General features: G+C 45.1%; 1 protein-coding gene across 1 annotated transcript in view; it reads right to left on the bottom strand.

Annotated features, from left to right (window-relative positions):
• LOC146855701 (uncharacterized) overlaps positions 1–14,954 on the bottom strand; it is a 294,948-nt gene that overhangs the window by 92,220 nt on the left and 187,774 nt on the right. The window lies entirely within an intron of this gene.

The following is a 14,954-nucleotide window of genomic DNA, read 5'->3' as shown; positions in this document are numbered from 1 at the left end:
CAGTTATATCCTTAATGTAGGGGAGAAGGGCATGTCTCAGCTGTTGATATTTGTAAAGTTGAGAATGGGGCATGGAGAATTCCCTGCATAAGTCTTCAAACGATTATAGTGTGGTCCCCTTGATTATATCCCCCAGGGTGGAGATGCCTATTCGATCCCATCCCAGGAATCCTTGAAGGTCTGCAACTTGTGGGAGGAGACGATTTCGCCACAGAGGGTTTTCTTGCGTGAGGCGGTCCCACCAGCCCATTCTACATAACGCCTGTCGCCATGTCATAACTACAAGTTTTGTTGCCAGAGGGAGGTCCTTGTGGTCGGTCCTATTATATATAAAAGAGTGTGCAGAGGGGTCGTCCATTAGCCGTTGTTCAACTTTTAAATGCTAGGTCTTCTCTGGACCCATACCACCACTCATTCAGTATTTGAAGGTGCGCCGTTGCATGATATGATTGTATGTCGGCAGCTGCAATACCGCCACAATGTGAACAGCATACAGGTGCGTAAAGCCAATCTAGCGGTGCTGCCGCCCCATAAAAAATGTGCCATAATCACGTTAATTTGTCGGAATGATGATATTGGGATTGGATATGGGTATGATTGCAGTTGATATAATAGACGTGATAGCGACACCATCTTAAAAATTGCGGATCTACCGTATAGGGGGAGTGCTGGCCACTTCCTCACCTCAGTCTTTACCTTCCCTGTAGCTACCTTTAAATTGTGATGCCAGGACAAGACCTGGTTATCGGATATATAAACACCTAAATAAATGAAGCCGTGTGTCACTACTGTGAGGCCCTCCGCCCCCCGGCCGCTTCCAATAGATCCTCTAATGGGCCATATTGATGATTTGGAGGCATTCATATAGAGACCTGATGTCTCGCCAAATATGCACATTACTTGAAGCATTCTGGGGCCTGATCTATGGGCGTCTGTTAAAAAAAACAAGATGTCGTCAGAATATAATGCAATACGATCGGATATTACGGGAGTCCACTCAAATCCCCTTATGAGTGCATCTTTTCTGACTCAGGTAGCTCGGGGCTCTATGGCAAAAGCGACTAATTTGGGGGACAGAGGGCATCCTTGTCTAGTGCCCCGTTTTATTGGGAATTGTGCAGACAAAGATTCCAACCCATCTTGGATTTGAAAAAACCTCAACACCTTTGTACCTTCCATTCAATATGGTGACACTGCAGCAGATCATCCCAGCTAGCTCACAAGGTGATTGAATGGCCACCATAGACTTATAGAGGGCTTATTTTAACATCCCTGTTCATACAAGCTCTCAGAAGTGCCTTTGTTTTATAGTGTATATATTATCCAAAGCAATGGGGTAACCCAGTATCCCTCAGAACCTGAGCATATATGATACAAGAGACAATTGGTTCTGTCGGGTCAGACAATTTCTTTGCAGTGTGTATTATTCAGTGAAAGAAACGTAATTGAATAAAAGTGAGCAACTTGAACACAAAAGAAAATAGATGCATTTGTCTCATTCAAAAAGATATTTTACTTCATATTTGCAAATCATCGAATAAGGTCAATAATTACCATAAAATGAAAGCTGTCCAATAACTCTATTAAAAAACGGTGCATGTGGGTGTGATTATAGTGACATGGTGAATAGAGTGTCAAAGTGACAAAATATGTGTATTATACAACAAGTTGAACATATACTGTACAAATAATTACACAACAGGATATTGAAAAACAAGGTCCAATTTGCACATCAAATAATGGAGATCACCCTAGTTTGCTAAATTAATTAGATACTGGGGTGCTAGGGGACCTAATGCATGGACAAAAGAACCGTCAACGTTTTGACCCTGACAATCTGCATGAATTAATTATGTTAACACGGGTCTTCTTCAGGACAAACAAGCATGATGGACAGCCGGTACTCCTAAATTCCTTATGGTGTTTGTTAACCAACGCCCCAAAGCCTTGGGGACGGTAAATCAGGGGTTCGATCCAACTGGTAACCTGTTAGAGAATAACAAGGGGCAGAGGGTTTCCTTGGTGCTTTTGGGGTCCCAGACAAGTCTGCGGCTATATTTTATGCTGGGAATGCGGAAGCTATTCCTAGCTGGGACGATTGGACGAATTAATTGTACCAGGCGCACCGTCATGCAGAATCATGGCTGCATGGTGACTTGTAGGTCCAGAGGTTTCAGTCAAATCAAGGGTGAATGGTCAGATAACCGCTGTTCTTTATGCTGGGAATGAGAATGCTATTCCTAGCGGGAGCCTTGGACGCAGTAGTCATACCAGGCACCGTGATGAATCAGGGCTCCATTATTGCTCGCGGTTGCAGGCTGGCAGCAAAAATCCGTGGAATGTGTTTTATAGTGGCCGACTTTTTCAGTTCTGAGTGCTGCCTTTCAGCCAGTCCTCCTCCCTGAGAATCTTCATGAAGTTACGTTCTCTAGTGGTCGCTCACTTGCACTTGCCTGGGTTTCATTTGTTTCCATATTTAGATGATTGATTAACTGTGGCATCTTCTATTCCCAAGGCTCAGGAATACATTCAACAGACCATTCAATTGCTTTCATCTTTGGGACTGCTTCTGAGCCAGGAGAAATCATTTCCACTCCCTGTACATCAGAGACAGTTAATTGGAGCATTGTTCGATTCAGAGAAGGCAAGGGTTTTCCTGTCGGAAAACAGGGTGGAAACTCTCCAATCCATACTCGTCACTTGTTGCACCAGACAACAGCTCCAGTCAGGCAATGGTTACATGTCTGCTTATACGGCTGTTGTTCCTTGGTGACACCTTCACCTCAAACCATTGGCCCAGCATGTTCTAGCTTACTGGTCTCTATCTTCCCTAGACTACAACATTCAGATCCCGAATTCACCCGACAGCATTCTGGATCTCCAGTGGTTGCAGTCTCCACAGAACTTTCTGGAAGGGACTCACATGTCAGATCCCCTTGCCCTGGTCATAACAACAGATGCCAGTTAGGGGGGTAGGGGCGTCTCTGGGTTCTAAGGCGGTGCATGGGAAATAGTTGGAGTCAGAGAGCGTCAATTCCTGGAATTATTGGGAGTTAGCTGCAATAGAGAAAGTTTTGTTTGCTTTTACCAGTGTCCTGATGAGACAAACTGTCTTAGGCAGGGTGGACAACCAACTGGCAAAGGCATATATAAACAGAAAAGGGGAGAACAAGGTGTCAGGTTCTTGCATCTCTGGTTCAGGATTTCCTGACTTGGGCAGAGAAGAATCCGTACTTGATCAAAGCAGTGAACATGGGTTGTCCAGTGGATAGTCTCAGCCAGAATATTCCATCCTCCATAGAATTCCATCTCTCGTCCCAGGCTTTCTCGCTGGTCACAGAGCAGTTCAGTCCTCCTGTTCTAGACCTCTATGCATCCCATGCGAATGCTCCTCAGTCTGTTTTGAACAGAGACTTTGTGTCCTCAGGCTTGGGGCATGGATGCTCTGACTCTTCCGTGATCACAAGAACTGCTCTACGCCTTTCCTCCTTTTCCCCTCTTCCAGATGCTTCTGCAGTGGATTTGGAGGGAGACTATCACAGTTGTCCTTGTGGCCCATTCTGGCCACGTCGCATCTGGATTCCAGTTCTGACACAGCTGGCTCTAGAACCCTGTCTTCACCTCCCTTTCTCTCTGAGTCCTCTTTGGTTCCCGGATCTAATGTTAACTCAAATCCGGCAGATTCGTTTGACGGCTTGGAAGTTGAAAGGTCTGGGCAGCAAGACCAAGGTTCCTCTAGTGCAGTTGCTAGTCATATCCAGTCAGCAAAGATAGACTCCACGCTAAGATGTTATACGAAGCACTGGAAACATTTTTCTTCTTGTTGCTCAGTTATAGATCTAGATACAGTGTCTGGGGACACTTTTCGGATCTTGGATTTTCTTAGGGATGGGTTTACGAAAGGCCTGACACCTTCCACCTTGGCCTCCCAGTGGGTGGCCATTAATCTTGTAGAGGGTCTAGGAGGCATCTCATAGATATTCTCCCTCTAGTTCAGAAACTTCTTGAACGTTTCTGAGGGAAAACACCTATTCCATCCCCTTCTCTGCCTTCCTGGGATCTTTGGTGGTTTTTGGAGGGATTACAGAGAGAACCTTTTGAGCCATTGGAACAAGCTTACTTGCTGTGGTAATCTGCTTAGGTCGTTTCTTTATTGTCTATTACTTCTTCTAGGAGGTTGGGTGAATTGTCAGCCTTTATCATTACTTACCCATACTTAAACATTTTCTCGGGCAAAGTTTTGTTGCATTCGGATGCAGTTTCTAAGCCAAAAGTCCTGTCACGTTTTCACACAGATCAGAAAATTATTCTCTGGTTCTCACTTTTGATCAGGATGTTCCATCTTCTCTCGATGTGAAGTGGGCCTTGCTTGTTTATCTGGATAAGACAAAGCCTTCCAGGTCCTCTCCCTCCCCTTTTTGTCATTTATGAGTTGGTTTCCAACGCCAAGAAGGCTTCTTCAACTACCATCAGTAGAGGGGTCCATCAGGCCATAGCAAAAGCCTATGACACTTTGGGTCTGCTGTTACATGTAAAGGTTTTGGCCAGGTCTAAGGCAGGGGTTGTTTCCCTGCAGGAAATTTGCAGAGCTGCTACTTGAACTACAGCACATACTTTTCTCTCTCACTATAAGTTGGATATATTTTCCGTAGACACTGATAATTTGGGGTTTTCCGTGCTTAAGTCAGCTTTGCAATAATTCTATGAATAAATATTTCTACTTTGCATCGTATAATTGTGTCTGTTGTCCATTGTTGTGGGTAGATCCTCATAGGTTATAGCTAAGACAGGGAGGAAATACGTAGGTGTAATGAATGGATTACTTACCAGTGATCTTCATTACACTTGGGATAGTCCTCCTCGTCATAGCAGCTGGGGGAGGCACCTTTTAGACTATTGATGGATTCTTTTTTAATAGATATAGAGGAAAGCTTAGGTAGCTTTTCCTTGTTCTGAGGCGGTCTCATGGGTTATGGCTATGTCCAGGAGGACTATCCTAAGGGTAATGAGGATCACCGGTAAGTAATCCATTCATTCCTTGTTTTCGCTGTGTTTCTCATCACAAGCTGTTCATATGCACTGTGACAGCAGATACGAGGTTTGCAGGCTCCCAGTGGCGGCTCCTCTGCTAAGGCAGAGGACCATTGCCTTACTGAACAAAAGAAAAATAAAATGATTATAACTATAGTTATTATAACTTCAGTGGCTCTCGGGCGGGGCGGGCTGGTGGAGTAGGGAAATGAGTGGTTTTCACTCCTGAAGAGCGCATGACAGCTTGGCTGGCCCTTTTCGTCCGGCCAAGCAGTCCTGCTCACTTTGTATCTTCCCCACCAGGCTGCATTACACATCCTGATAAGGAACATGTAAACCCTTCCAGTCCCCGTCTGAGCGCCTATCCATATTGCTCAGACCAATCGCAACGCGCCATTGCAGCACTGTGAATGGCTATGGAGAGGCTGGGAGGGCAGGTGCTTCCTGCTACTGGCTGGGAGTGCAGGTAGATGTTGGAGGGACGGAGGACGAAGCAGAGCTGGCAGCTGTTTCAGGTAAGTGGGGGTTTTTGTGTGTTTTTTTTTGTTTCTCCCCTCACGACTAACCACCCAAGTCTGGTAGCAGCCGCTACTGCAGGCTCCCACCATGACTGGGTGAACAACCTTGTCCCCTGGGTTGGTACCTTAAAACATTATTAGAGATGTTTGCTAAGCTCTATAAATGTACAAAATAAATGAACTAACTAATAAATATTTGTGCTTGTGATGTACTAGAGCAGTGCAACACAATGGACGGACAGAGGGCCGCTTGCAGCCCTTCTGACATTACATGCAGCCCCGGGTGAACAGCAGAACTAGGCTGCTGCTTGCTTTACAGAGAATTAACATTCATAAAGCTGTTGAATAAACGAAAAGTTTTTATTTATAGCCAAGTGAGGTAAAAGAAAAGAAACACAGAAGGTGTCCTGCGCCACTCTTAACTTTAACAATATTTTTATTTTAAAGACATCTTGCGACAAACGTGTAAAAATATGATAAAGTCCCACCAAAATTAAAAAGTGTATTTAATTAACATGCAGAAGCATTTAACCTTAGTACAGAAGATTATATCAAAGCATTGAGATTTTTTTTTTAAAGTGGCAGTTTTCAAACACTGATTTATAAAGATTCATGCCTACACCGACCCTGACAACAATGCCACTATTGACCTAAGATGCAAGGCAGTTGTTATGTGCACCCTCTGGTTGGCCTGGGTTCCTATTATACATGGACAATATTATAGTTTAACAAATTAAACCCAAGAGATGGTTTTGCACAGCACATATTCTGACATGTTTTTCTAGGTTCTTTAATATGTGATAATGAAAAAGAAGGAAGCAAAATAAAATAAAGCAATTGCCTAGGTTCACACAATTTGGTCAAGTTGGGAAGCCGGGATTGATCCCAGGATTCCTGGCTTCATATTGTGCAGTTCAGCTACTAGATGCACATACGTACCTTCCCCTACATCCATCTCACATCCCCCTCCCCCAACCCGTCCTCCGACCGCCACCCTCCTTCATCAAGGCGGCCCTTAGTCACAACACAGACCAAACTTTGTGGCTCCTGGGCAACTGTTTGCGGGTACCCATGCAAACCCATGAGAGAAACTGAATAGTAGTAGTGCACAGATATGAGGTGTAGCAAATGTGCAATGGGCTTAATGCAAGCCAGAAACATGGCATTAACCTCTACTAAGAAAATAACCTACAGCTATAATTGGAGTGCAGTATGCCTCTTCCATCCCTGGGCTCTGGTGCCACTGCACCTCCTGTACCGTTGATACTTGCGCCCTTTTCTGGTTTCTTGGTAAGATCATGTCATGTAATAGCTTTAGCAAAACTATATCACTTGCCACGGCAATGAAGTGAAATAACCGACGGAAACCAAGAAGTGGAGCTAACTGTGGCAGCAGCATGTGTTTTGGAGGTTGCTGCCCTACCCATTCTGACTCCCACTTGAATTATATCTGATCATGCACCCTTTCCTTCCCTCGTCTATTTGCTGACTGGAATATACGGCCAGCCCAGCAGAGAGCTGCAGAATGTAGGAGCCTTTATCACTGCAGAGATATTTCGCAGCTGCCAACACTTACCACCTGGAGCTACAAGACAGTGAAAGGAGGGGCAGGGGGCGTTTTTTCTCTTGACATGTCAGAGCCCTGGGCTAACCAGGTACGGAGACCAAAAGCCATAAATCAACATCCCCCCCTCACCTGAAGCCATGGGAAGTGCCTGGGCTTGACAGGAGAATCCTGGCGTCTGTGCGTGTCATTCAGCGTTCACATCACCGCTCTGACCCTCCCACCCGAGCAGGAGCCTTGCTTGCAGGTTACAGAGCGGATTCAGCCACCGATAGAAGTGTAGAAACTGAGAGCGAACAGGAGTCCCCTCGGCCCCAGGTCTGCACAGTCCCCTCACATGCTGAGCTACAGCGCCAACACAGGCCCCTCCTGGGTGCTAGTTTTCCATCTCCCCACGTCTTCTGGACTCCCGTTTTTTCTGTCCCATGCATTCTTAAACTCGAATCTATTTTTGTTGCATTCCTCGGTGTCAGGGTCTGTGTATCCAGCATAAATATCCACCCCCTGCACAAATGTGCGTTAGTGCACGGTATTGCTCGCCAGAACCCACCAAGTTCAGGAGGCTGCTGTTACCACTTTCTGACCTCTTAGAAACACATGATCTCAAATTTAGAATGTATGTAGGCAGAAATTAAGTCAACTTCCGAAAGTAGATCAAACTAACAAAACCAAAAACTCAAATCAATCCCAAATATCCATCAATTTAATCAAAATACATACACTCCTGTATCCCATCTGTTAATCCCAGCAATCAGTCACATGAACTCCCACACTCCCACTAATGATGCCATCTAGCCCTTGAGACCACAAGACGAATCCTAATAAGCAGGGTGATCACATCTACCACAAAGAGACTGGAGCACATGCCTGGAATGGTCTCCTTGAGAGCATAACCAACAATGGCAAATAAACACTGGATTACCCACTATCCTTGGGTCCTGGAGCAGCGTGCTGCACAGCGTAAATTGCTTCAACCACTCATCGGGTGGAGTAAGTGCTGTGTGAATGCAATTACAATACAATACAATGTGTTTCAGCTATTCAGTGGGGTTGATTTAAAAACACAATGGTCGGGAGCAGCGGACGGGCACTGATTACGTTGACTCAATCTGTGTTTGGTCCCTGCTCCACAGAGAGGAATAGAAATGCTAGGCCTGCACTGAGCAATTACAAGGCTGTAAAAAAGAGTGCCACGCAAGCCAACAAATGGTAGGCAACTGGTGGGCCACAAGCCCTTCTTTGTTAACAACAGTATCTCGTAAGCAAGATGCACGCGCTAGGGCATGCTCTCGCAGCCTCGCCCCTAAAAATGTCAAAAGAGCTGCTAGTGCATCATAACAGTTGTGCACACATCAGTCACCATCACAGATTTTTTTTTCTTTATTAGAAATCCCAAATTCAGGATGACCGCCCATGTGTCCGCATGAGTCGTCATGCACCAGTGGACATTCTGGATTTATTTCAGACCAATACAAAGAAGCATTAGCAAAGCCAGTAGCTTGACCTTATAAACGTGAGACCTATTTGTTTTGCCAATGCTTTTTGGGCCTGGCTTACAGACATCTTTAGCTTTCTCGCCAACCTCATATAATCAAATTAACTCATAATTACACACTACACACACATATACTTAGATAGAGGGACATAGAAAGTCAGCTCTCTGCCTCTGTTGTTCTGTCATTAACATTTTGCTTCTGCCCACCACAGCATTTAACATGAACCAATCGGTCATCTCATGTCAGTCACTGGCCCTTCTGTATGTGCGCATCTACCTATTTAGAAGTGTATTTCAGTGCTAGGCTTTGTTGACCAATACTTTACTTTTCTTTTAATTCTATACCCTTTTTTATCAGTTTACTCATCCTAGTGTGTTTAAACGGCTCTCCAAGATACTAAGGCCAACAGACCTTACATTTGTGCTAATAAAAATCATATTTTCCTGTGATGTGAATTAAAATTAAAGGGCAGACTAAGGTCTGATAGCGGGGGAGAGACAGGACTAAGGTCTGATAGCGGGGGAGAGAGCTACGCTTTTAATCTTGCTCTTATGTTTTTACTAAAAATCGGTTTTACTTTAAATTGCTGCATTTTGACCATTGTTACATTTTTGGGGCTCTTACTTGATACTGGATACAGTTGCTAGCATTTAGTTTGCACAAACGCATTTTTTGCACAGTGTCAATAGCGTCCTCTTTCACATTGGTTGACAGCGTCTTTTGCTCATTGTAGATAACGCTCGAGATTGCGTTTCCGGTCTGCCGCGGCACTCTCATTGCGGTTTGGGCAAAGAAACGCAGTCTCTCCCACAGAGGCCACTCCCACTTCCGGCAGCTCGCCGGGCTGGTGGCGGGATCCTCGAGGGTATTTAAACTTCATGCTGCACCAGACGCGCAGCGGACGCGCGCAGTGGGCGCACCGCTGGCACGCCAAAGGCAAGCCCGTCTACGCCCATCCGCACCCGATACGTGGCCAGGGCCAGAAATGCTGCTGCTTTTGGGCCAGATTTCACATACACCAGGGAGGAGCTATTGGCACTTAACTTATCAGTCAATATTTGTCAAGCTCTCCCTCAAACTGAAAATATCAAAGGCCCACCCACCTGTAAACATACTTTTAACCATGAGCTCAGTATGGCGGTTGGATGCACCGTCCCCTCTAAGTGCAAGAATCACTGCAAACAGGTGTGCTGTGGTCTCATAAACGCTAGATCCTTAGCCAAAAATGCATTACATATCCAGGACATGCTGATAGATTAGAATTTTGATTGCCTCTTTATCACCGAAACATGGCTAATGGAATGCTCTAATCCCGATGTAGTGCAAGCCCTTCCTCACGGTTACACTATTTCTCGATTAGACAGAATGGGGCAAAGAGGAGGTGGCATAGCAATAATATAGAAGGACCACCTGAAATGTTCTATTTCCAACATTACAGAACTAAAGGAAGCTGAAAGCCTCTGTTTTAGTTTTAAACTGGATAGTTGTACAATGTTTGTGGGGGTTTTGACCTATAGGCCTCCGGCATCTGCTCTTAACTTCCTAGATACCTTGGGGGAAAGTATAAATTCCCTAGTGGTTAGATACTCTAATTTTACAATCCTAGGTGACTTTAATCTACACATTGAAGCAGCTGATATTCCTAATACCAAAACTTTTACAGAAATTATAAACACACTGGAACTAAAACAACAGACAGAGGAGCCCACACACTGTGCTGGACATACCTTTGATGGGATATGCACTAATGGCGCCAGCCTAACTACCGACCCCCCAATTACTATAACATGGTCCGACCATAAGCTAATTCCCTTCAAGTTCGTTTATAATAATGGCCAACTAGAAAAAAACCCTAGTCAATCGGGACTCACACGGACACGGAAGTGGAATAGCATGCTCTCCAACCCCGATCTACAGAGCACAGCAGAAGCAGGAAAACCTACCCTTACAGGAAACCCTTCAACCGACAACGATCTTTTCAATGACTGGATGTTGTCTTTGGTTAAAACTTTGGCACCCTTAGCCCCTTTAAGGAAAAATACTCCCAACAAAAAGTCGACCCCCTGGTTTACCCCCCATCTAAAAGATCTACAAGGACAATGCAAAAAACTGGAAAAACTATGGAGAAAAAACTATAAATTAGAAGATTTGGGGCTTTTTAAATTGGCACGTAGATCATACCACCAGCAGATTAGAGTAGAAAAGAAGGCATACTACTCCAATTTAATAAACAGGGCAGATAACCAGAAAACCATTTTAAACATTGTGAAATCTTTCACAAACCCTAAAAGTCTTGAACAATAAATACCTCCATCACAGGGCCTATGTGATCAAATTGCTGAGTTCTTTGACAACAAAATCATAGACCTAAAGAAAGATTTCACAGACATAACTCCACTGCCCAACGAAACCCAAACCTTAAGAACAAAAAGTGAACTCACATGTTTCAAGGAGATTAATTTGGAACAATCTCGGCAAGCCATTCTTTCTTGTAAGTCAGGTTCACCCTTCGATCCCTGCCCTCCAAATATTCTACATGCATTGGTAGAAATCATAAATCCCAACATCAATCAGATAATCAATTCTACCTTTAGGCTAGCGAGAGCTCCTGAAAATTGGAAAATCCCAGACCCTACCACTCTTTCCAATCTTAGACCTATTTTACTATTGCCATGTCTGAGTTAAATAGCTGAGAAATTAGTTACTACACAACTTAATGATTTCTTGCAAGAAGCCAACATACTACACCCTAAGCAATCGTGTTTCAGACCTGGCCATTCAACAGAATTAGTACTACTGAGACCCTAAAGTTTGCCCTGAATCAGGGTAAGGACGCGGTACTGGTTCTGTTGGATCTATCAGCCGTGTTCGATACTTTCTCTCCTGACATCTTGAGAGACAGGCTTGCAAATAGCAGAATCACAAACAGGGCACTAGCCTGGATCCCATCCTTTTTGGAAAACAGGCATCAGATAGTAACACTGGGAAGTTACAAATCCAAAGAAAAACGGTTGTCATCAGGGGTCCCCCAGGGTTCATCCCTGAGCCCAACTCTTTTTAATTTTTATATGACAAAACTCCTCACCTTGATGGCCACATTTGATGTTGAATCCATAGCATATGCAGACGACACACAGCTGATTCTCACTCTCGATAAAAACTCTACAGTAGCTGAAGAGAAGTTTCACCATTGCCTAACGGCAGTGATGGATTGGATGACACTGAATCATCTCAAATGCAACAGCTCAGAAACAGAAATCATGCTGTTTGGAAAATCCAACCTATTTACGCCCAACCAGTGGTGGCCCTCAAATTTGGCTCCACCTCCAAACACAGTGGATACAGTGAGAAATTTGGGGATCAAATTTGATCCCACACTATCTTTCCATAAGCAAGCCCTTGCTGTGGCTGACACTTGTTTCCAAACGATAAAAACTCTCAGAACGTTTTTTGACCTTCTCCCGCTACCTGCTAGGAAAACGGTTGCAGCAGCCCTAATTTTATCACGTCTCCACTACTGTAATAGTCTGTACGCAGGAACAAAAAAGACAGTTCTGAAAAGATTGCAGGTTTTTCAAAATGCTGCAGCGAGGCTGGTACTCAAATGGCCAAAAGGCACTTCCTCAGCAGCAGCACTTAGAACTCTTCACTGGCTGCCTGTCCATCTCTTTAAAATCCCGACCATCATTTACAAAGCCACACGGGCAACAGGACCAGGATACCTAAGATCCAGAATCAGGCCATATGCCACCCATCGCATCCTGCGGTCATCCTCGAAGAACCTCCTAACAGCCCCCACTTTCAAACTGAAATCTAGAGGGGGCAAGGCAATGGCTGTCCTAGGAACCAGAGCATGGAATTCCCTGCCTACTCAGCTTAGACATACACAAACGGAACCCACTTTCAAGAAGCTTCTAAAAACCTGGATTTTCGCCATGCCAGACCACATTGTGCTATCTCTCATCTAAATCTAATTCTTACTTCTGTTGCCTTAACTTAGTTTTTCCCCACTACAGATTCTTAGATATTCTTTCCGCAAGCACCAAGATGCTCCTTGGAGTGAACATTGCGCTTTATAAATACTCTCATTCATTCATTCATTCAAAAAGTTTTCTATTCCTGTTCTAAGAACATCTGCCTGCATGCACTTGTACTCTTCTATTCAAATTATATGTGATGGCTCATTTTTTTAATTTAAAATTGTCATTGCAATCATATGTTAATCATGTTTAGGAGGAAGCATGTTTTCTTTTGTTCATCCTTGTTCTTTTAATTTATGTATAAATTTGCAATAAAAAAGCATAGCGAGCACCAATGCTTGTTTTGGTTTTTTATTCACACGAGTGTACCTGCCAGAGCCCACATCCTACAGAAGAGACGGGGTTTATATGGTTTCTTAGCATGTAAACTGTACTAATGACAAATAGGAGTGATAGTTCAGTCACAAAGCAGCGCTGCATATATCTACGTCTTGCCCTTTATCCTACAAAAAATAATGTCTGCCCATCTTCTCCCTATGGTCACCTAATTGTTATTATTCAGTTCATGTTATTGTATTGCTGCATTTGGAGAGCGGGTAACGGAGGCGGGGTCATATAGGAATGTATAGCCCACGTTATTGGAGACTGGTCCTCTTAACGAGGAAAAAACACTGACTATAACAAAGTCAGTCTGTGCACTACGTGGACTGGACCTGGGGATGTGTGTTTCTGTGCATTTTTAACCCCTTCAGTGCCCATGACGAGCTGGACTCGTCATGGGCCGCGGTGGCGCTGTGCCCATGACGAGTCCAGCTCGTCATAGACCCCGCCCGCTAATGCAACGGCCGGCACTGGGCGGGGAAAGGGGCGGGCACTGAAGGGGTTAAAGTAGGTGTTTTTCCAATGTTTGCAAGCATAAATGTTTACTTCGGTACTGACCACAAGAACGGTACAAAAGTGCACATGGATTAGAAGATCACTAGAGGTCGAGGGCAGTGGTGTAGCTAGGTTGCCAGGGGCCCTAGAGCAAACAAAGCAACTGGGCCCATCATTAGGGTGACCATCTGCTCCGGACACTCCTCACAACCTTCAACAGAGTCTGCATCTGCCATATCAAATCTCACTACCTGTCTAATGCAGACACTGGTGTATTTCCACTCCCGGCACTGTCAGGCCAAAGTCATAACCCTAAAAAGTATTAGAAAAGTGAATTTGGCCCTTGTAAAGTGCATGCGCACAAAGACATAAAATGCAGGGAACCAGGGGCAGTTCCTCCACGTGGGCGGAGCAGCGTCGCCCCACTGCTTTCTGGCAATGCGAGAAGCAGTAACATAAAATGGTATGAATACCATTTTATGTACTGCTTCTCTCACTGTGAGAAAGCAGAAGGGTTTGGTTGGAGGTGGGCGGTCCTGCAACAGGACAGAGGAGGAGTGGCTAGCCCAATGTTGTGGGCCCTGACTCAGGGCCGGCTTTAGGGCAGTGCGACTGGTGCGGCCGCACTGGGTGCTGACCTGTGGAGGAGGGCTCGTGACCTCAGGGGGGCAATATCTTATGATAGGAGAGATGAGGGGCACTTTTGCAAGTGGTAGGGAGAGAATCCGAGGAGATGGTCATGGGACGTGAGGGCGCCAAAAGTGATTGTCGCACCTGGCGCCATCAGCGCTAAAGCCGGCCCTGCCCTGACTGTTTGGTCGGCCCTCTGGGGCCGTCCAAACCAGCCATGCGCACTCATGCATGCAGCATTGTAATTAGCTTAGGAGAGGGGAGGGAGGCTGCCTGCTTCCTGTGAGGAGCAGAGACACGTAGGACGACGCGACGCGGGACCGGACCAGGCCATCGAAGGTAAGTTAACTTTTTTTTTTATTTAAAATTACACCCCCCTCCTCCCCCCACGTGGCACCCTCCCCGCGCGACCCGAGAGTCTTGCCGGCCGTAACTGCAGGAAACCCACACTCACTCTGCTGCCCTCACTTAGACACATCTTTCATGCTGCACTCACACAGGCATATGCCTCACTCTGCACTAACACAGGCACAACTTTCAACCTGTATACCACTTACCCTGCACTCACAAAAGACAATGTAAATCTTGCATTAACAAAGACACATCCTTCATAACGAACTCACAAAACATAGTGGCTAAAATGCACCTACACAAGCATACAGTCCACACACAGGTACACTGCTCACTAGTAACAAACAGAGCTTGTACAGATGGTGGCATAGGAGACACAGTGTGAGTGGATCAGACCACTAGTGCCATTCAAAGCTCTTGAAGTAACCTAAATTGAAGCCTAACTGTTCAGTGAGGTAATCGAATATCCCATATGGACATTTGCAGGATAGAGTCTTGACATCGATGA

This window comes from Triturus cristatus, chromosome 4_1 (genome assembly GCF_964204655.1).
Source record: "Triturus cristatus chromosome 4_1, aTriCri1.1, whole genome shotgun sequence".
Taxonomy (NCBI): Eukaryota; Metazoa; Chordata; class Amphibia; order Caudata; family Salamandridae; genus Triturus; species Triturus cristatus.
Note: the sequence above shows the minus strand (reverse complement) of the source record. Positions and strands in the feature narration are given on the sequence as shown.